The following is a 21,614-nucleotide window of genomic DNA, read 5'->3' as shown; positions in this document are numbered from 1 at the left end:
TAAAGAATTTGATGTTTTTCTGATGATCTTTCAAATAGTTTTATTAAATGTATTGTGTGAAACGGAATGCAATAGGCAGAAGTATTGCTAAGAACTGTGGAGCGAGAGTGGTATCGATAGCTGTCAGGTCGAACAGTGTGTGGCAGGCAGTCGCGCATTGTATGTATTTGTGTTTTAATGGTGTTCGTTTTGCGCGATAATAATACCGGACTTTCGTTAGTTAGACACGGTTTGAAACTTGACTTTATGTCAGACATTCTAAACGGACGTTGCATCACGCTAACGCTGTTGGGTTTTGCAGAACTATACTTGTAGCAGTAACAACGCACTCGTGGGAAGACAATATTGTCGTTGGTTTAGAATTGAGCTGCATTATGTAAACTGTGAATTTAATATTGCTAATTTTTTTTTGACAACGAAATATGACATATGCTGAAACACTAACCGTCAATGTGGAAATTGTGAACTGTGTTGCTACGTAAGTGACTGTTTTCGCGGGAACAGTGTTATCGGGAACTATGAATATTAACAGCAGATAGACTGTCTAAATTCGCAACCGGAAAATTATAGTAAATGGAATATTAATTTAAACATGATGTGTGGACTGTGCCAAACTATCATGTGTTGCACTAATACGATTTTCAAGTGTTGTATAAACAGTTACTTTGTTACGGCCTACGAGACGTTGATGCAACGCAGCGTATACCACCGCCAGCCAAAACAGGATGTAAGGATAGAGGGTATATATTAATGCCAAGGACACGACTGGAGGAATTTTTTAGGATTCACATCAGCAGCCGGCCGCGGTGGTCTAGCGGTTCTAGGCGCGCAGCCCGGAACCGCGCGACTGCTACGGTCGCAGGTTCGAATCCTGCCTCGGGCATGGGTGTGTGTGATGTCCTTAGGTTAGTTAGGTTTAAGTAGTTCTAAGTTCTAGGGGACTGATGACCACAGTAGTTAAGTCCCATAGTGCTCAGAGCCATATCAGCAACTTCAAACTGCTTCTATCGCTGTCGCCACATCACGCCGACCCAGAACAGATAAGAATGAAAACAATTCCTTCCTTCCAGAAACTCATAATTGCAACCAATCTAACTTCTTTCTGCTTTGTAACAGACTATCTCTCTATGTTTCTCTTCGTAAATAAAAGTAGTGTATTGTAAAGACTGTTCACCTTGAGTGTTTGTTGATCCCACCACTAACAGTAGTTTCTGCCATCACTTATTTGTGTTTGCTTTTCAGTGTATTTGTACTAGTCGTTACCTACGTTGCGTGTGGCTTTTGGAAGTGTGTGCTCCGACGTGTATATACAGTAGTTCAGGCAGGAGAATATATGTGTTGTACTGTGAAATGTGGTCAGACGTGTAAGTTGAGGCATCCGCCATTAAAGTTATTTACACCGACCAATTACAAACAAGTAGCTTGCTCGCCATTGGTTCAAACTGACGTATTAGAGGGAACTTTGAATCAAACAGCTGTCAAAGTATGCTACCTTTGTTTACAAGCCACTTAACGTCATCTTTCCATTCGTTCATGAAATTGAAAATTTGAAATCTGTGGTAAGGACTATGGGACCAAACTGCTGAAGTCATCGGTCCCTAGGCTTACGCTCTACTTAATCTAACGTAAACTAGCTAATGCTAAGGACAACACACACACCCATGCCCGAGGTAGGGCTCGAACCTCCGACGGGGGGAGGCGCGCGAACCGTGACAAGACGCCTTAGACATTAATTGATTTTCAGATGCAAGTTTATCTGGGTCTAAGTGTTACTGTAAGCAAAATTATAGTACACTGTGTCTTTATTTATGAAATTAGCTTCAGAGTGTTTTCTCTTTTCACTGTCAAAGGATTTTACTATCAGAATTTTAACAGGAGTGAGAAACTTCTCATGTAGAGGTTGGCTTTTGAAGGTTCCGCAAGTAAAACTGGTTCTTGAGGTTTATACAGCATTAATTTACTTCATTCAGTTTTTCTTTAAACATTTTCTGATTACAAATTCACAGTCATAGTAAATCTCCAGGAACCGTTTCCTTCACAGTAGCCAGACAAATCAAGGACGACATGTATGAATGGGCCATCTTTCATACCAGAATCTTACTCAGAACGGAAGAGCTTGAAGCGGATATCTTCCGTCGAGATAGTGAAAATGTACAGATACTTGTAGACACACGGAATCATCAACTGAATTCAGCACCAAAACACCGAAATTAATGAAATAGCCATACACCTGGACACACATTCACTCCGCTCTCACACTAACACATCTCAGAATAGTAATAAAACACATAGATATAACACACCCACAGCAGAGACACCGAAATTAAAGCCCCAACATGACAACAACAAAATATCGACCTTACATAAAGACCCTTCAATCTCAGGGGATCCGTCATGGACAGTCGACATCAGCTGAAATTCTCCAGTAGCTGTGTAACTAAAATGTTACTTTTTTTATTTTGACGACAATCACTTTCGGCATTCCACTACAGCATCTTCAGGCCCCGTGCGAATCTCTCAAAATAACCGATAATACCATGCAGTGCCATATATCTCTGGATTTCGTGAATCCAAACCGTTTCACAAGCCACGTTGCTACCAACTCTTCGATGATGCAAAGATACACTACTGGCCATTAAGATTGCTGCACCACGAGGATGACGTGCTACAGACGCAAAATTTCACCGACAGTAAGAAGATTCTGTGATATGCAAATGATCAGCTTTTCAGAGCATTCGCACAAGGTTGGCGCCGGTGGCGACACCTACAACGTGCTGACATGAAGAAAGTTTCCAACCGATTTCTCATACACAAAGAGCAGTTGACCGGCGTTTCCTGGTGAAATGTTGTGATGCCACGTGTAAGGAGGAGAAATGCGTGCCATCACGTTTCCGACTTTGATAAAGGTCGGATTGTAGCCTATCGCGATTGCGGTTTATCATATCGCGACATAGCTGCTCGCGTTGGTCGAGATCCAATGACTGTTAGCAGAATATGGAATCGGTGGGTTCAGGAGGGTAATACGGAACGCCGTGCTGGATCCCAACGGCCTCGTGTCACTAGCAGTCGAGATGACAGGCGTCTTATCCGCATGGCTGTAACGGATTGTGCAGCCACGTCTCGATCCCTGAGTCCTCAGATGGGGACGTTTGCAAGACAATAACCATCTGCACGAACAGTTCGACGACGTTTGCAGCAGCATGGACTATCAGCTCGGAGACCATAGCTGCGGTTACCCTCGACGCTGCATCACAGACAGGAGCGCCTGCGATGATGTACTCAACAACTAACCTGGGTGCACGAATGGTAAAACGTCATTTTTTCGGATGAATCCAGGTTCTGTTTACCGCATCATGATGGTCACATCCGTGTTTGGCGACATCGCGGTGAACGTACATTGAAAGCGTGTATTCGTCATCGCCATACTGGCGTTATCACCCGGAGTGACGGTATGGGGTGCCATTGGTTACACGTCTCGGTCACCTCTTGTTCGCATTAACGGCACTTTGAACAGTGGACGTTACATTTCAGATGTGTTACGACCCGTGGCTCTACCCTTCATTCGATCCCTGCGAAACCCTCCATTTCAGCACGATAACGCACGACTGCATGTTGCAGGTCCTGTACGGGCCGATTTGGATACAGAAAATGTCCGACTGCTGCCCTGCCCAGCACATTCTCCAGATCTCTCACCAATTGAAAACGTGTGGTCAATGCTAGCAAAGCAACTGGCTCGTCAGAATACGCAAGTCACTACTTTTGATGAACTGTGGTATCGTGTTGAAGCTGCATGTGCAGCTGTACGCCATCAAAGCTCTGTTTGACTCAATGCCCAGGCGTATCAAGGCCGTTATTACGGCCAGAGGTGGTTGTTCTGGACTGATTTATCAGGATCTATGCACCCAAATTGCGTGAAAATGTAATCACATGTCAGTTCTAGTATAAAATATTTGTCCACTGAATACCCGTTTATCATCTGCATTTCTTCTTGGTGTAGCAATTTTAATGGTCAGTAGTGTAATATTTGGGCCAGTGCTGTAGAGCCACTCGTAATGAAAGGGAAAACGAGGTGGTCACTTATTCATGTGACTTATTAGCTGTTGTATCAGTAAACGCACGAGTACACCTAGAAAACAAAACTACACAACCTCTCATAACTACAAGTAATTGGTGTAGCCAAAACAACTCAAAAGAGCTGTAAATAATATAGTATATGTATTACTCGTGGGGGTACTGAAACGGAACCCAGTTATTAAACTAGCTAAAATTAATATAAAGAGGAAACAAATAACACGATATTTAGGAATAGGTATTGACGAAAGGCTTACTTTCAATGTGCATACAATACTGGCAATTGACAAGGCGACGAAACTGATACACAAACTTGATAGGCTAAATACCAGACATTACAGACTACCTTTGAACCGCTACGAACGTATCTCACAGCTCTCTTGGAAGCCTTAGTATGCGTTACAGCAAGTGCGTGGGCGCACCTCATGTGTGTAGCGACCTATAGAAACACATTGAGGTGAGGTCGGAGGGGCTTACTACTCAGAGTGTTGGGTGCTTTTGGCACCACATCAGGAGACTTCTGTGTGGTTCTGGGGACTTGCCCTGATGACGTCACTATCCCATACAGCGCAGTGACATACTGACTAAAGAGAGGCAGAGAAGGCAAGGTCAGAGAAATCACAGGAAAAAGCGTCAATTAAACAGCTGGCGCCTTGATATATGACGACGGCAGTGGGACACTACCGACAAAGGCCGCCACGTTTTCTCCTTCTTCCCCAACACATGGAAACGACCTTCTTCCCCAACATATGGAAACGACTGAAGCTGAAGTATGCGAATCTAAGCCGTGGCATGGTTCACTTTCAGACTTGCCACGGCGTGTACCCAGCATATTTGAACTGCGTGGGCCTTAAACAAAGCGCTAGGTGCAGATGTGGGGCATATGGATCTTCTGAATAAATGACACCTGTAACAGAATATAATGAAGTAATAGAAACGTTACGGGACCCAGACAAATGGCGTGCTCTAGGTAAAATCGCTGATAAGATTTCAGGAACACTGCATGATATCTACAGACAAGAATATCCATAGGGCAGATCTCGAACAGACGTACAATGAATACGACAACAGGGTCCTTACGAGGACACAGACTCATACACAATTACAGACACTGAAGTAGATGCAGACACGGAAAATGACACAAACACAACGACAACAACAGCAGACACAGACTCATCACATAAGGTGTGTAACACCTAAATTAGATTAATAAGATAATTATTATAAAACTGGACATATCTCTTGGTTTATTCATGTATCTAAACTGCACTTTTAATATGGTAAAGTAAAGTAAAATGTTAGTATAATCAACGAGGTAATCACTACATTTAAGGAATGAGCCATACAGGGAGGCGAAGCTCGAAGTTTAAATTCCGAGGCTTCATGTAACACAAACATGCAACATAACAACACACATACAACATGTACGAGTAGATATAGTAACACAAATAGTGCAGTGAGTATGCCCTACATAGGCACTTAAAAGATATATCAAGTAGTACCAATTCTTAGCAGAGAAACGCTGAGTCACTCCTGATGAATTTCATTTAGTAACGTAAGAAGACATAATTCTGTACGCCACTCACGTGGGAGAGGCTTTATGTTTCTGCCCAGGTCCTCCCACCTGAAATAGAAACAACACGAACCATAATTTATATGTTCTATTTGTTTTAACAGCAAAAAGAAAAGTTGCAGATCGCTCCTTTCGTATATTAATTAATGATATTTATTATTTTAACCCTTCGTTTCCTACAACTAATTTAATTTTATTTGTAGCTCATTGTTTTTACTCTTGTTTTGTTGCGCAAAACAAATTTCACCAGTAACGAGGAATAATGTAATATTACATGTAAAGATGTATAATGTACGGCCTGCTTTTTAAAATATCAGGCAGCAGGTTTTTAAATATGTAATAAATGAAATGAAGTGTTATAATTATAACGAATATTTTCGTGTAGAATTATGCACGTGATTCATGTTTTACTGTGCATAGTTCCTTCTTCTGGTATTTTTCCTGTTTCTAGAAGGGATCGGCATTGGTATTTTTTAAACGAAATTTATTGGCTCGTAGCCAAACCATACTTACATAAAACAAACAGGTACTGATAGAAAAATAGCGTTGGATTGTTTGCTTGCACGCATGCACACACTGTAGACAGAATATACATACTTTCAGATAGACCAATAAGGAATAATCCGTGCAAAATCAGATGTTATGAGCCACTTTTGTGCAGTTCATTGTCAGTGATATGCTGGACTTTATTCAGATACCTGCTGCAACAGTGAATCTGTATATTGCGTCTAAAAATTTATGATCCTGCGTTGTCAACAAAGCCATCGCACAGGTCGGCAGTGACCAATGACCAACTTTACAAGTTCTTGTAAACTCATTGTAGTACTTCCATGTGGTCTGTGGTACCCAAAGAAAATTTATCTATGTCCTCTTCTTGAGGTTAAATATGGTGTGGCTATTAGAGGGGTGAGGTGCCTAGGCTCGGAATTTGCATGAGATTTCATGGAATAGGGGACAAACAGTTGAATTGCCGAGTATATCTTGCCTTCGTGCTGCGACGTTACTGTGAAATATTTGTATGCAATATTACTTCATTTTCCCGCCGTATTTCACGGTTACTTTAGTGAGATCATCATTTCATCATCATGGACAAACAGGTAGTCCAATGTGGTGTCACCTGAGAAGATTGGCAGCGCGGCGGCCGAACTTCCCCAGTTGGGGACTCCATTTCTCCAGTTGGGGACTCCCGGCCATCAATAGTATATGACAATTTCATTTTTTTCACTACAGCTGTGTGCTTGGTAAGGCAGCCTTATGCCCTCCTCCATGCAGGGATGGTGTGTTGCTGGAAACATCTCCTGGCGTCTTATGTTGGGAGAATCCCATTAGATCCTTCCTTTAAGCATGTGGAAAGTTTTCATGGAAGTCAGGTAGCGACCCGCTCCGTGCCTTTTGAAAACCTGGCTAGTGCCTGCAGCACATGTGGTCATTGAATGCCACGGCTACCCTACAGTCCCCAGAGAGTAATTGACATTTTTGCCTTTTTGTATGAACACTGAAACGTCCCCTTAGAAAAATTATAAATGACTGTGCTTACACTGACACACAATATTTTTTAGCGCAACGAAATCTGACTTTCAAAAATCCCTACAAAAGAATGGCCCTGACTGACAATAACCTATACCTTTCATGAATCACTTACCACACAAAAATCTTCGTTACTCAAACTACTGATACAGCGTGCGCCAATACTGCCAGCTGAATAAAAGATTCTAACTACTGAAAGCACTAACTACTGATAGGCATAGTTAGCAAATGAAAGATTTTGATAGAGAACAAACAATGTATTTACCTTAATAGTCTTCAAAAGTCATTATATATATATATATATATATATATATATATATATATATATATATATATATATATATATATCAGTTCATGACATCCAGTCTTACAAATTTTCTGTCTCTGATGGACACACGTCCAGATCATCCGCTCTCAAAACTCCGCCATCTCTCTCTCCACAACCACCACTGCTGGCGGCTCACCTCCAACTGCGCAACGCTACGCGCTGTTAACAGCCAACTGCCCAACACTACAATAGCAAATTCCAACAATGCAAACCAGCCACAGACTGCACACAGCACTGTCAGTGATTTTCATATAGAGCGCTACATGGCGTTACCAACGTAAAAACCTAAACAGCTTACTTACAACACGAAAGACCAAAACACATAGCAGCATCTAACCAATGTGAGAGAGTTATTTGTAATCGCTCTGAAGAATTTGGTTCAGCCAATACAACTCAGTCGTTCTAGACAGTGTTCATGGTGTGTAAGGCTTGTCAGTCATGAAGACTTTGCTTCGGCCCAGTCTCGACTTAATGTTTAGAAATGTGCGTCTTGTATGTAAGAGAACGAAGTTGAACAATATGTTGAATAATAAACTGGTTAACTTCACTGTGTAGCCGTTGTTCCTGTGCAGATTGGCCACCTTCACTCATAATTTACTTATTATTTTGTGAAAGCAACAAGCAGTGCACTAGCTTGACTGGCTAGTTTTATTTGTTGCATGACAGCAACCAGCAGTGCACTCGCCCTTCTTTTAATACTACGATTTATTATATTAACTAGGGAGATTTGAATTCATTTATCCTAGAATTATAATTTGGTCGTGGGCTGGCGTTAGTCTAATTCACAATATTACCACCGGACTGGATATTTTCAGTGTGTTCTTTCCTCCCATTCGCTTTGCCAGTCTTCTACGATACGTCCGTGTAGGACGTATCAGTAACCCGTACTTGGAATTGCAATGCATTTGGTATGCCCTGTGCTAGCAACTTCTTTGCCTATGCTGTCGACAGCCTCACTCCCAGTGATTCCACAGTGTGATTTCACCAACGCGAAATTAACAGAATGGATTGCTTCCAACATTTGATTCCAATACTTTGATAATCCTGCCTACGATGGCCTTTTCATTTAAACTGATGCTAAAAGTTTTAAGTCCTGTTAAAGAAGACATACAGTAGGAAACACAGGGATGCGGTCATCAACGAGCAAAAACCAAGTACTGTAGTGTCGCAGCAAGCTCCGTGGTCATGATGCTTGCCTCTGATGGTAATCTGAACAGCTCAGACTTCCGTACACGTGGTTTACAGTATCCACTTCCGACAGAGTAACTGGTTTTGGATCCGTCGGTTTAGACACGGTGTTTACTTAGCTGGATGTGGAAAACCACCCAAAAATCACACCCAGGCTGGCCGACGTACCGGCTTCCCCTATTAATCCACCGGGCAGACTCCGTCCGTGGTTGATATGCTTCCGTGTGTCCCAAAAGCGGGTGCTTTAACGCGCTTTTTTTTTAAAAAAAAAAAAGACCAGAGTTGAAATAAATATACATTTACGAAAAAAAGAGCAGGACTCGAAGCGCTCTACCAAATACGGAACTTGAACCCCTTTTTTAAGCTTATTCGCTTTTTCTATTTGTTTCCCTTTTTGTTAATTTTTCTGGTTATTTCCTTTCTTTTTATTTTCTTTTTCTTTAGTTCTTCTTATGGGAACATGAGCAGGAAATATAACATTTATTTGCAGAAAAAATAGTCGCGAAATGAGCAGATAACGTCAGAAAATGCAAAAGGGGAAAACTGACCGTTCCTTTTAGGCAGACTGAGGGCTGGGCACCTCTGCCTTGATGGCAGGATGGGAGGCGAAGTGGGCAGAGGTCGATCACATAAGCCCTGGTCATGGCATCCCCAACACCAAAAAGCAACCGGAAGTCGATAAGAAAGGACGGTCAAGGAAGGAGATACTTAACTTTAATAATAAAAATTCATCGTGTGGCACTGCAGTGGTAGGAAGGGGAGAGGGGAAACGGGAAACAAAGACAGTGCGGTAGCAGGTGATGCCTGCGGCTTGAAGTAACGTCGTGGGGCAGTTCGACAGCAGGCAAAACCACTCCAGGCATATTAGAGTTGAACGGGGGATTGTGCGGATGTCCACGTAGTTAATTGACGAAATCAGAGCTTTCTCTAGGAGGATCCAAAGACCAAGCCTCGATTTGATCCTGCCTCCATGAAGGTAGACGACCGTCCACCCTTTGAACCCGATTAGCGCGTGAGTCTTGGTTGCAGGGATATACACGTCCTCCAAAATAACGAAAGCGTAATGTTCGATCAGGAATGGAGGGATGGAGAAGAAACAGGCGATCACTTGCTACCCCGGTGTCCAGCCTTCACGAACAGTGACACAGATCAGGCTGTGGGTATCATCGTCGACTGAGAGACAGGTGGAGCATAAACGAGTGTCCATCAGAACAATCGTAGGCAAACGTTGGTTCGCAGGCGACGTGATACCATGTCACGCATACTGATGTCGGGAGGTACAGCTGATGAAAGTTGCACCACACTGCAAAAAAAAAAAAAAAAAAAAAAATGGCTCTGAGCACTATGGGACTTAACATCTATGGTCATCAGTCCCCTAGAACTTAGAACTACTTAAACCTAACGAATCTAAGGATATCACACAACACCCAGTCATCACGAGGCAGAGAAAATGCCTGACCCCGCCGGGAATCGAACGCGGGAACCCGGGCTCGGGAAGCGAGAACGCTATCGCACGACCACGAGCTGCGGACGCACCACATTGAAAGGCACACTGCACAGTAACTGTACGTAGAAATCCTTCCGGCATGACGGATGTGTCCATGGGCGGTAGTATTTACATAGCTAATGTAGTCGAAGGAGACAGGCAGATACGCAAACAGAGGTGTAATGTCTCCTACCGACAAAGGCGGGGAGATGGTGGCTGGCGTGTAAATGTCGAAGAGTTATCGCGTGAGTGAGTTGCATGTTACAAACCATTGTGTCCATGGTGTTCAGATTATAACGCCGCCACGTGACACCAACCTTGCCTACTAGGAGAGAATGAATGTATCATATTTGACTTTAAAATGTTAACAGACGTCAGAAAATAGCCCAGCGCGGCCTTAAGGCTGCGACCAACCACCAGCAATATTGGAAGGACCTGTGCTATATGCAGCAGCCTGGAAACTACATGAACATTGAGATATTCTACACATAGCAGTGAATCGAGTCAATTGCCGAACTGTTACGTTCCTGACTTGCAGGCCATGCTGGACGTTGACCATTGCAGTGCGAAAAGTGGCGGACGTAAAGTCGATTCGAGGTAGCGAAACCTCTGAATGCAAGGTGGAGGTGTCAATTCTCCTCACGTGAGTCAATGGGCAAATGGCATCGCCTTAGGTTTAACAGCGCTCAAAGCACTGGCGATCAGCTCCTTGTGCTTGGAGATCAGACCAAGTATGCACACCGTCTCCTCCTATGATCGTACCAGCAGCAACAGGTCACTGCATAGGCACAACAGTGGAATGTTTATTGCTGCAGGGTGAATCCTGACAAGTGCATTGTAAGGCTGAATAATCAGCTCTAGGCCGTGAGTGTAGAGGAGCATCGTTAGCAGGCATTCCTGACGTAAGAAACCGGTACCGGTCTGGTGAAATGAACGTTAGCCTGGACAAGGACATAGAGACAGCACAGGATACTGTGCCATGACAGTGAATAGGTAACCAATTCAGCAGGCAGATAGCACTTAGCCACTGGAGTAATCACATCTTAATATTCGCCAGTGGCCATCCCTGCCCTGGTGAGTCCACCCAGCGTCATTTGTTCAGTGGATATTATACTCGAAAGGAACCGACTGCTATGTATCGGCAAAATACGTATAAATATCATGTAGTCAGCACTGAGTAAGGTATGGGGGCGGTAAAGGATAAGCATCTGGCCCTGTGATGGCTTGTGAAGGGGGATGATAATGTCTTCAATGAATGCTGGTGGGACCATGGTGGCCATCGTCAACAGTTCTTGGAACATCACAGTCAACCTTGGCGCCACCAAATCCTGCAAATCCGAGTAAAATTCCACAGGGAGACTACCTACACCAGGAGACTTGTTTGGAGCGCCCTTCGCTCTCGCATCCTGGACGTCATCACAATTGAAGTTCTCTGACAGGGTTTCCACGTCGACACCTGAGATTGTATGAGTGATGTGGAACAAAACTGGCTCCAAATTTGAACTTAATGTTCACCATACTGATAAATCAGGTGGAAGTGTACCACAAAGACAGCCACAAAGTCCGTCTGATTGGTGGCCCGATGTCCCTCGCGAGTGACTAGTTTCAAGATCAGCTGTGGCTGCTAGTGCTTCCTGGCAGTTGGAAGGTGCTGCATTGAAAGGTCTTCCTGCCATGCCGTACCTTGACGGTGGGTGCTAATGACCACTCCCTGCAACCTGGCAGGTTGTGAGCCTTGATCCTGTTGCAGTCCATCTGAAATGCTCGTTGTAGATACAGGTCATGGAGTACAGCGAAGTAGTCTGTTGTATGGTGGTTCCATGCAGATATGTCCCTGCAAAATTTGATCGATACTCGCCATATTGTGGGCTTGGCGCACTCCAGCCACCAAGCCAGTCTAATGTATATGCTGAATGCCGGCGTTCACACAGCATTCAAAAACTTCACACAAGAAACCAGCAGTCGGGGTTGGTAAGGCATGTGATGTTTAATTCCATTGTACGTGACTGCCCCACACCACTTGTCGTAGAAGCAAGATGATGCTGACGTAAGCCGGCCGTGGTGGCCAAGCGGTTAAAGGCGCTACGGTCTGGAACCGCGGGTTCGAATCCTGCCTCGGGCATGGATGTGTGTGATGTCCTTAGGTTAGTTGGGTTTAACTAGTTCTAAGTTCTAGGGGACTGATGACCTTAGAAGTTAAGTCCCATAGTGCTCAGAGCCATTTGAACCATTTTGCTGACGTAAGCAAAGTGGTCCGAAAATGCCAAGGGCGTTCTGCATCTTGGATAGTACCGACGTGCCCCTGGGAGACATAAACCCTAGCCAGGAGACTTGTAGAGTGGCCCGTCTGACAGCCACGTCGAATTCCCCAAGTGTCACAAAGGGAAAACTCGCAGACAACGAAACACAGTTCCTGGTTATAGCGCTTGGCATCAGGTCTTCAGACCATTGTAAACATGAATGGCTTCAATAGAGCGAAAAACCAGTCCAAGTTGCAAATATTTTATTTTTCATTCGATGACTAGTTTCAGGTCGATACCCATTTCCAACTCAACAAAGTCGAAAATGGCATTTCTGAAGATGTCAACAAAATGTATAATGTACATACACAATGAATACAGACAACAACTGAACTTAGTTACCTGTATGCACTGCGAATGTACATTAAAAATTTTGTTGACATCTTCGGAAATGCCATTTTCGACTTTGTTATGTTGTATGAAAATGGATCTCGGCCCTAAACTAGTCATCGAATGAAAAATAAAATATTTGGAACTTAGACTGGTTTTTCATTCTATCAATCGCCAACCCAAGTTAATCCAGCATGCTCGAAGATCGTATGAATGGCTTCGTTCATATGTTCATACCACCTGAAAAAAGGGAAAAATGAAAAATTCCTTTCACAATTACTAAATTAGTATCTAGTTTAAATTAGATCTTGATTGAATTATCGTTGTGATTTATAACAATTAGGCTAGCCACGCGGAGTGGCCGCACGGTTTAAGGCGCCATGTCACGGGTTAAGCGGCGCCTCCCGCCGGAGGTTCGAGTCCCCCCTCGGGCATGGGTGTGCGTGCTGTTTTTAGCATAAGTTAGTTTAAGTAGTGTGTAAGTCTAGGTACCGAAGACCTCAGCTGTTTGGTCCCCTAGTAATTCACACACATTCACACACACACACAATAGGCTACATGAGTACTTCAATAAAGAGAAAATAACACATGTTATTTTCCGATTCACAAAGCCCCACGAAGACTGGTTCACATAGCCCCAATGCCTTATCATTTTTAAAATGTAGTCATTTGTTGAAATTTGCAACAGATATAGCTAGTTGTTCCGTTGACCGACTTGATAGATCCTACACAAGCGGTAGCGGAAATATTTATAAGTAGCACTCATGTGTTCCAACACTGGATCTTATTTCAAACTGACTTAATGTTACATGGAAGATTTATATAAACAGTACTGTCTTACCTCTTCTATTTCCTTCCGGATGATTACTGTCTGAGTTAAATATATTTGGTAAACGCTACTTACAGCTTGAGTACGACTTGTCTAGCAAAGATTCTCTAACATAATAGCGTCCTAGCTGCGCTCACAAAGTATGCAGTAGAATATTTTCCTACTTCTAACCGTATAGCTCCACGTTACCCTACACGCTGCGGCAACTCGCTCAAAAGGAAAATTTTCAATCGCTCCTTGTATAATGTTAAAACTGCCTCTTAACTTTTAATCGTTAGTAGTTATTCCTGCAGATGCATGCAGATATACTAAGCGGATTAAGTTTTTGTCAGCAAAGTAGCTATTACTGGAGATTTCGGCCGATATATTGGCGCAGAACTCTACCAGTAAGCGTCGTAAATCTGTGTACGCCCAGGGAGCGGCCACGGGCAGCCGAGCCCTGGAGCAGCGCGAGTTTCGTCGCCTCCGCCGGTAGCCGTGCCGGAGACCCAGAGGAGCTTCCGGCCGGCAGCGGGCGCCCTCCACGCCGGTAAATGAGTTTGGATTTATTGCGGGGGCGCAGCTAATTTGGAGGGCGACGCGGTCCGGCGGCAGCAGCGCCGGTGGTCCGCATCTGCAGGCTGGCGGCGCAGCGACACCAGCCGATGCTGTAAACGGCCGTAATAAGGACCACGTGTGGGAGCCGCGAGCCGCCAGGGCTGCACACGCCGCGCCGCCGCGCCTGGCGGCCCTGTCGTCACCCGGATCGCCTCAGTGCCCTTTTACTCGCCCCTTCGACGTATAGAGCCGCTAATTAAAAATGGTCTGAATGGCGATACTCTCCTCAGTGTAGTCTCTTGAAGGTCGTTTTCCTTTCATTTTTCATGTTTTCTCTGTACACTACTTGAACTGTATTTTCTTTTCTAAAAAATGACTGTTGCATTATGTTGTAACTTTCATACACTGGTTCCTGTTTGTTACCTCTAATATTTAAAAGTGTCTTTGCAATGCTTCATTTGCTCTTGTCTGTAATTCGATTACTTCTTGCTAGAGGGTCGGGTCTGTTTTGGTGTCCACCTCGTGGCTGCCTTGGCCTCTTAGCCGTTTGGTCTCATGGCAGCGGCTGTATTGATGCAGTTCTTGGCCCTCGCGGCTGCCACTGATTTCTATGGAATATTTTATTTGGCTGACAAACATATTACCTTTTCACATTTTTAATTATTATTCTTGTGACATTGTTTTATTTGACGAGAGCAATTTTGCTCAGACGGTTTTCACCCGTGGTGTGATTATATGTACACACTGTTTGTACAAATTATGGAAGTGATCCTAATAAGTATTTTATGTTTCAAGCCATGTTATTATATTTTCTAGGTAATCCTATGTAATTTATTTTATTCTGATGAAGACTGTCTCATTGCAATCGAAACCATGGTCAATTTGACAATAACGTGGTGCAACCGAGGTGGCTATACATACATCCTGTAAGTAAATAACATACAGTTGCTGGATCTCAGCCAATAAAAATGTTTAAAATTTGAATATTTAAATTTTATCTTTTAGAATACGAAACCACTTGTTTCTGAATTGCCTAGGTTATGTAATTTCTTATTCAGACTATATTGAGCTTAATGGCGTTCAGTTAGGTACAGTGACCAGTCACCTGACAAGGCAAAGTGAGCAAGTGGAGACATTATCCAAAAGTAGGTCTGCTGTGCCATTTCGAGGACGGAGTAAATTATTTCCAGAATTCAGATGACATCATCAGTCAAGCATTGTTATGCGATTACCCTCCCTCCCCTTCCCCAGCCCCTTTGGTGTAGGGCAACTTCCCTGTATAAAAAAGGGGGAAAGTAAAAAGCTGGTGAGAAATACAAAATTCTCTGAGAAATTAAAAAGTAGCCCAGTTATGGTCGTGGGTTTAGCCCCACTCCTATGACGTCACTGTGGAAGTAGGGTTCCTGTCTAAAGAAAAAAATTGATAGACAATCCATGATGGTGCAGTATCATGTTGGTGGAAGTAGGTCACTCGTGCTAGGTACAAATTCCAAGATAGCTGCTGGGGTTTCTCTTGACGTCCCTCACCTGAGACGAAGGATGTTGGTTTGCCCTGGCTATGGGCACGTCAAAGCACGAAAGCTATGAGGGGTCTTCAAAAGAAAAAGTACAAGTATTTTTTCAAAGTAAACACCAGTGGCCTGAGCACAATTGCCCCACTGTTTCACGAGCCAGAATTCCTATGGTTGTGACAGGAGCCAGTCCTCTACTGTATCCTTCAACTCGTCGTCCAAGTTGAAGCACTCCACTGTGAGATGTTTTTTAGCGGACCAAACGCATGGAAGTCGCAGGACGATGTGTCTGGGGTGTGTAGGTCTGGTGCTGAAGTAGCTCTCACTTGAACTTGGCCTTTATTCTATGTGTGACCTTTGGGACGCGTGGACATGCGTTATCGTGAAGAAGAGTCACGCCCTCCGTCACCAGTCCATGCCGTTTGCTACTCATGGACTTGCATAGGCTACGGAGTGCCTCACAGTACACGTCACTGTTACGGTTTTCTCCCTTACTCACAGACTTCAACGAGTATCGGACCTCGGACGTTGAAGAGCACGATGAGCATCACCTTGCCTCTTGAAGGCACAGCTTTGAAGTTTTAGGGGGAGGTGGCGACACTGCATTAGCGTCGCTAGATGTCTCACTACGTTACCCCAAAGCGACATATGCAAATTTCAACCGGTTTGTTTGTTACGACATTTCGGACCTTTCCATTTGAAAGCTCCTTTTCACTTGAACACTCCTTATAATCGGGCTGACACATCTTCATCGCATCGCTGCCATGACTTACGTCAGCTGTGGAGGACCACAGTGCTCTAAAGTCACCTCTTTTAAGGGTAGCAAATATTTGGTCTGTTGAGATTATATAACGGGACGACCAAAAAGTTTTCGTTCGAAGGCCGTACAGTCCAGAAATGACATGCCGATCATTCAAAAACGTCGTGAGCGTTAGAACAATCATCAACCGACGAACCGTGCTGAAGATACCCTTTTGGTAAAACAGTGTGTCCGGCTTCGTGAATAGTTCCGTAACCCTGCTGCACATCCCCGTCCGACAGATATGGTCGACCATCTGTGGCCATTATGGTCGTTTTTATGGGGCCGAAGGAGTGATAATCGCATGGGAACTGACCAGGACTGTAGGGTGGGTGTCAGAGGTGGCGTAACTTTTGCTCTATGAAATTTGCGTTATCATGAAGCTGCAGCACCCTTTGTCGCCCACCATTCGACAGACATGCTGCCCCATACACACTCTTCTTTCTCCGATAGATGTCGATCGGTGTTTGTCCTTCGGCAACCAAGAGAAGTACAGCAGTACGTTGGTCCTTTGGACACATTTGGTTATAACGTCACCATCGTTCGCATTTCAGCATTCACCGCACGCACGTCGGAAAGACACGAATGCCACAGTAATCCCTTGCCTACTGCTCCGTATCTGTACAAAGTATTGGGAAAGTCCCATAACAGACTTAAAGTACATGTAGAGTGTAGTGAGTACATAATATTTAGAACAGAAAGCCACATCCGCAAACATAGCGTTTCCGCGCTACAGCCGTTTGAAAACATGTTTGTCAGGTAGGTACGCATCAGGGTAGTCATGATGGAGGAGTACTTACGACGGATCAGCTGATGTCAGTTGATATCTGTTCTAACTCGCTGACCTGATTCGATCCTTATTTATGTTTTTCTGAGTGGTTAGAGACATGTTTGAGTAGACGTTTGCAGAATAGGCAGACATGAACCATCTGTATGGCGAAGCTCGCGGTAAAGAATTAGAAAATTGCAGCGAAATGCAGGAAGATCTGCAGCGGGTAGGCACTTGGTGGAGGGAGTGGCAACTGATCCTTAACACAGACAAATGTAATATATTGCGAATACACAGAAAGAAGGATCCTTTATTGTATGATTATATGATAGCGGAACAAACGCTGGTAGCAGTTACTTCCGTAAAATATCTGGGAGTATGCGTACGGAACGATTTGAAGTGGAATGATCATATAAAATTAATTGTTGGTAATGCGGGTGCCAGGTAGAGATTCATTGGGAGAGTCCTTAGGACGTGTAGTCCATCAACAAAGAAGGTGGCTTACAAAACACTCGTCGACCTATACTTGATCACTGCTCATCAGTGTGGGATCCGTACCAGGTCGGGTTGACAGAGGAGATAGAGAAGATCCAAAGAAGAGCGGCATGTTTCGTCATAGGGTTATTTGGTAAGTGTGATAGCGTTACGGAGATGTTTAGCAAACCCAAGTGGCAGACTCTGCAAGAGAGGCACTCTGCATCGCGGTGTAGCTTGCTGGCAAGGTTTCGAGAGGGTGCGTTTCTGCATGAAGTATCGAATATATTGCTTCCCCCTACTTATACCTCCCGAGGAGATCACGAGTGCAAAATTAGAGAGATTCGAGCTCGCACGAAGGCTTTCCGGCAGTTGTAGTTCCCGCGAACCATACGCGACTGGAACAGGACAGGGAGGAAATGATAGTGGCACATAAAGTGGCTTGCGGAGTTTAAATGTAGATGTAGATGTAGAAAGGAAAAGCTGCTCGTCGCCTTTATCAGAATCGTTATGCACAACTTCCGACTCCATCGCATACCTTTTTCACCGCAATCACGCAACAGCTTCACCGGCAGCAGACGCGATTGTGGTGCTCCAAGGATAAGCCGCACATTCAAATTCGAAAAGGCTTTATTGAATCACGTTAAAGAGAATCCGTGAAGGAGTACACGATCAATTGCGCGTACAATTGATGTTGCTCCCGGGACTACCCGGTAAGGTACATGCTAAATTACTTGTAAAAGCGGTCGCCTCATCAATAAGTTTTCAAATGGTTGAAGTACGGTAACGTACGTTTCAGGACATCGGTTCCTATTCCAGATATAATGTACTCACCCCCCTCTTCAAGTCCTAGAAGTTTGTTACGGAAATATCCGAACACACTGTATACCTCCATGCCGGCAGGAGTGGCCGAGCGGTTCTAGGCGCAACAGTCTGGAAACGCGTGAGCGCTACGGTCGCAGGTTCGAATCCTTCCTCGGGCATGGATGTGTGTGATGTCATTAGGTTAGGTAGTTTTAAGTAGTTCTAAATTCTAGGGGACTGATGACCACAGCAGTTAAGTCCCATAGTGCTCAGAGCCATTTTTCTTTTTGTGTACCTCCACGGGGTCAGCCGCGGGTGGTAGCCGCGCGGTCTAGGGGCGCCTTGCCACGGTTCGCACGGCGCCGCCGTCAGAGGTCCGAGTCTTACCTCGGGCATGGGTGTGTGTGTGTTGTCCTTAGCGTAAGTTAGATTAAGTAGTGTGTAAGCCTAGGAACCCATAGTGGAATGAGGTCAGGCTATGTTGAATACACACTGCAGCAACACCCTAAAACGGAAACATTTTGATCACCCGTTATATTTGAAATAAATAGTCTGCGATCCTTATTGGTCTTTGACTGTCTTTGTTTGTGACGAAAGTGTGGATTTAGAAAATATGAAGTAAGATGAACGTTGATACTGCGCTACCAGGACAATTATCACTTGAGGACGCGCATGTGTAGTAGTGGATGTGAAACTGTCTGAAAAAAAAAAAAAAATTATCACGCTCTCTTATTTGGTCACTGACAACGTATGACAGGGAGCTTGCCGCCGCAAAAGGCGTCTGTACCCACCCAATGTTCGGGGCGGTCTCAGTAAATGAGAAAGGCTACGGAATGCCACCGAAGACAAATTTCTCTTCAAACGCAGTCTTCACTGTTTGCATATATGATGACTTCTTTCCGTGTTTAATTAGTATGCGTAGTTCAAATAGTCCCCTCGATTGGAACTCCGGCCTTGTGGAGGGAAGGAGGAGCTTAAATTGAGGTACAAAATGAAAGAAGAGCAAGAATAAGTAATGGCTTTACTATCAGTAAGACTGCAAGGAAAGAATATCGTCTGGGTAGAACTGGCAGAGGTATGACATAGGTGTTATCTATCACCTACGCTCTTCTACGAGTTAGAAAATCATTAATGGATATGGGCTTAGAAGTACGTGGTCTGTACGAAATGATGCTGGAGATCACAGTCGACATGTTTCTCAATTGCAGTCAAATAAAGGCACCGGTCGCACATTTCAATTGTCACGATCGTTTTAGGTCCCCAAGACCATTTTCCAGTGGCTATATGTCTACCGGAGTGAGAATACACAGCCAGACTGTCAGGTAAACTGCTTTGGAAGCCGAAGTCAGTCGCGGCAATAATAAAAAATTACAACTATAAGCGCAACTGGTGCTTTTATTTGATTACTGATCAATACTACAGTTTCACTGTGTGATCCATATGTTGAACGAGTAATTTTTATGGTTATGCTAACTACGGATGCAAAAGAGACCAAAGAAATGGTACACGAGACAGAAACTACCAAAATATATGGTGGAATGAATTTTAACAAGAAAAGCAAAATAATAATAGAAAGGTATAAAAATAGGAAAACAGTGCTGAATGCAGACAAAATGGAATAAGTCCAAGACGTTAAATACCTAGAAAGTAGAACGTGTAGCACTTGGATGTTCTGCACAGAGATTGAATCGAAAACGTACCTGACAAAGTCGGCGTACTCTGAAAAGAGAAACATTTTTTGTGTCGGTACGGAAATTGAATTTAGGAAAATGTTGATGAGGCGTTTCGTCTCCAGTTTCCTACTGGGCGCTGACGAAACTTGAACCATGAATAAGGAAGACAGGGAGCGATTAGAGACTACTGAAAAGTAGACATTTCAGAGATTAAAGAAAATGAAATGGGTAGACAGAGTGAAAAAAGACGAGACGAGATGCTGAAAAAAGTGGGAGACAATTGGCGATTACTGAATATAATTGAACGGAAAAGAAAATTGATTTGGTATGAACTGATGAGACATTAAGGAACCAGACAAAATAAATTAGAAATTTATTGGTGGAGGTATGTACTGTCTATGCAACTAAATGAAGGCAGTTTGTTTGTTGCCATACGCGTTTCGCTTCATTTATTTGGGAAGCATCATCAGTGGCCTGAAATACATGTTTCTTTTTATACATACAATAAACGTACTACGTGACGAATATAATATGCTGATATATTATATTTTGTCGTGTTTCTGTCTTGCTTTTTAGGTTATAAGCAACTTTTGTAGCACAAGTTTAGTATTGTGAATGTATAGTTCGGTGTTACGATTTCCAGCGCTGTTAACACGTGTGTGTTCCTGGAAATGTGTGTATTGTTCTTCATAATCAACTGGTCGATTTCTGGCGTTGTCTCATACACACTTGTCACATCACATGTTTCACTTTCACTTCCATTTGGAGATCAACGTATGTGTGTTTTCGGTGTGCCGGCCGCGGTGGCCGAGCGGTTCTAGGCGCTACAGTCCGGAACCACGCGGCTCCTACGGTCGCAGGTTCGAATCCGTTTATCTTTTGTTTCTGTTGAGTTTGATTTTTTCATCTGTGTGTGTGTGTGTGTGTGTGTGTGTGTGTGTGTGTGTGTGTGTGTGTGTGTGTGTGTGTGCACGCGTGCGTGCGTGTGTGTATTCTGCTATATTTTATTTTTTTTACAATAAAAAATATGAGTGTGAGTGTGTGTGTGTGTAATTTTCTGTGTGCAAATATATTATTATTCTTTTCTTCTTTATATGTAAGTCTGTGTATGTGTGTGTGGGTGGGAGGGTGGGTGGGTGGGTGTGTTTGCGGGTGTGTGTGTAATTTGCTGTGTCCAAATTTTTTTTTCACACGCACACACACAACAAATGAAAAAATTAAACACAACAGAAACAAAAGACAGACAAACACACAACATGTAAATCAGTGCTATGTTTATTTGGCAAAGCCTGCGAGGAACAAGTGAGATGGGAGTGACTGTCGTCTCAGCGGGCCATGTGTCTCTATCTTGGCAGTCACCAATATCATCTGTGTTATCAGCAAGTTAGGCCGCGCGGGGTAACCGTGCGTTCTGA

The sequence above is a fragment of the Schistocerca piceifrons genome, chromosome 2, assembly GCF_021461385.2.
Source record: "Schistocerca piceifrons isolate TAMUIC-IGC-003096 chromosome 2, iqSchPice1.1, whole genome shotgun sequence".
In the NCBI taxonomy this organism is placed as follows: Eukaryota; Metazoa; Arthropoda; class Insecta; order Orthoptera; family Acrididae; genus Schistocerca; species Schistocerca piceifrons.
This window is presented reverse-complemented; position numbering follows the sequence as displayed.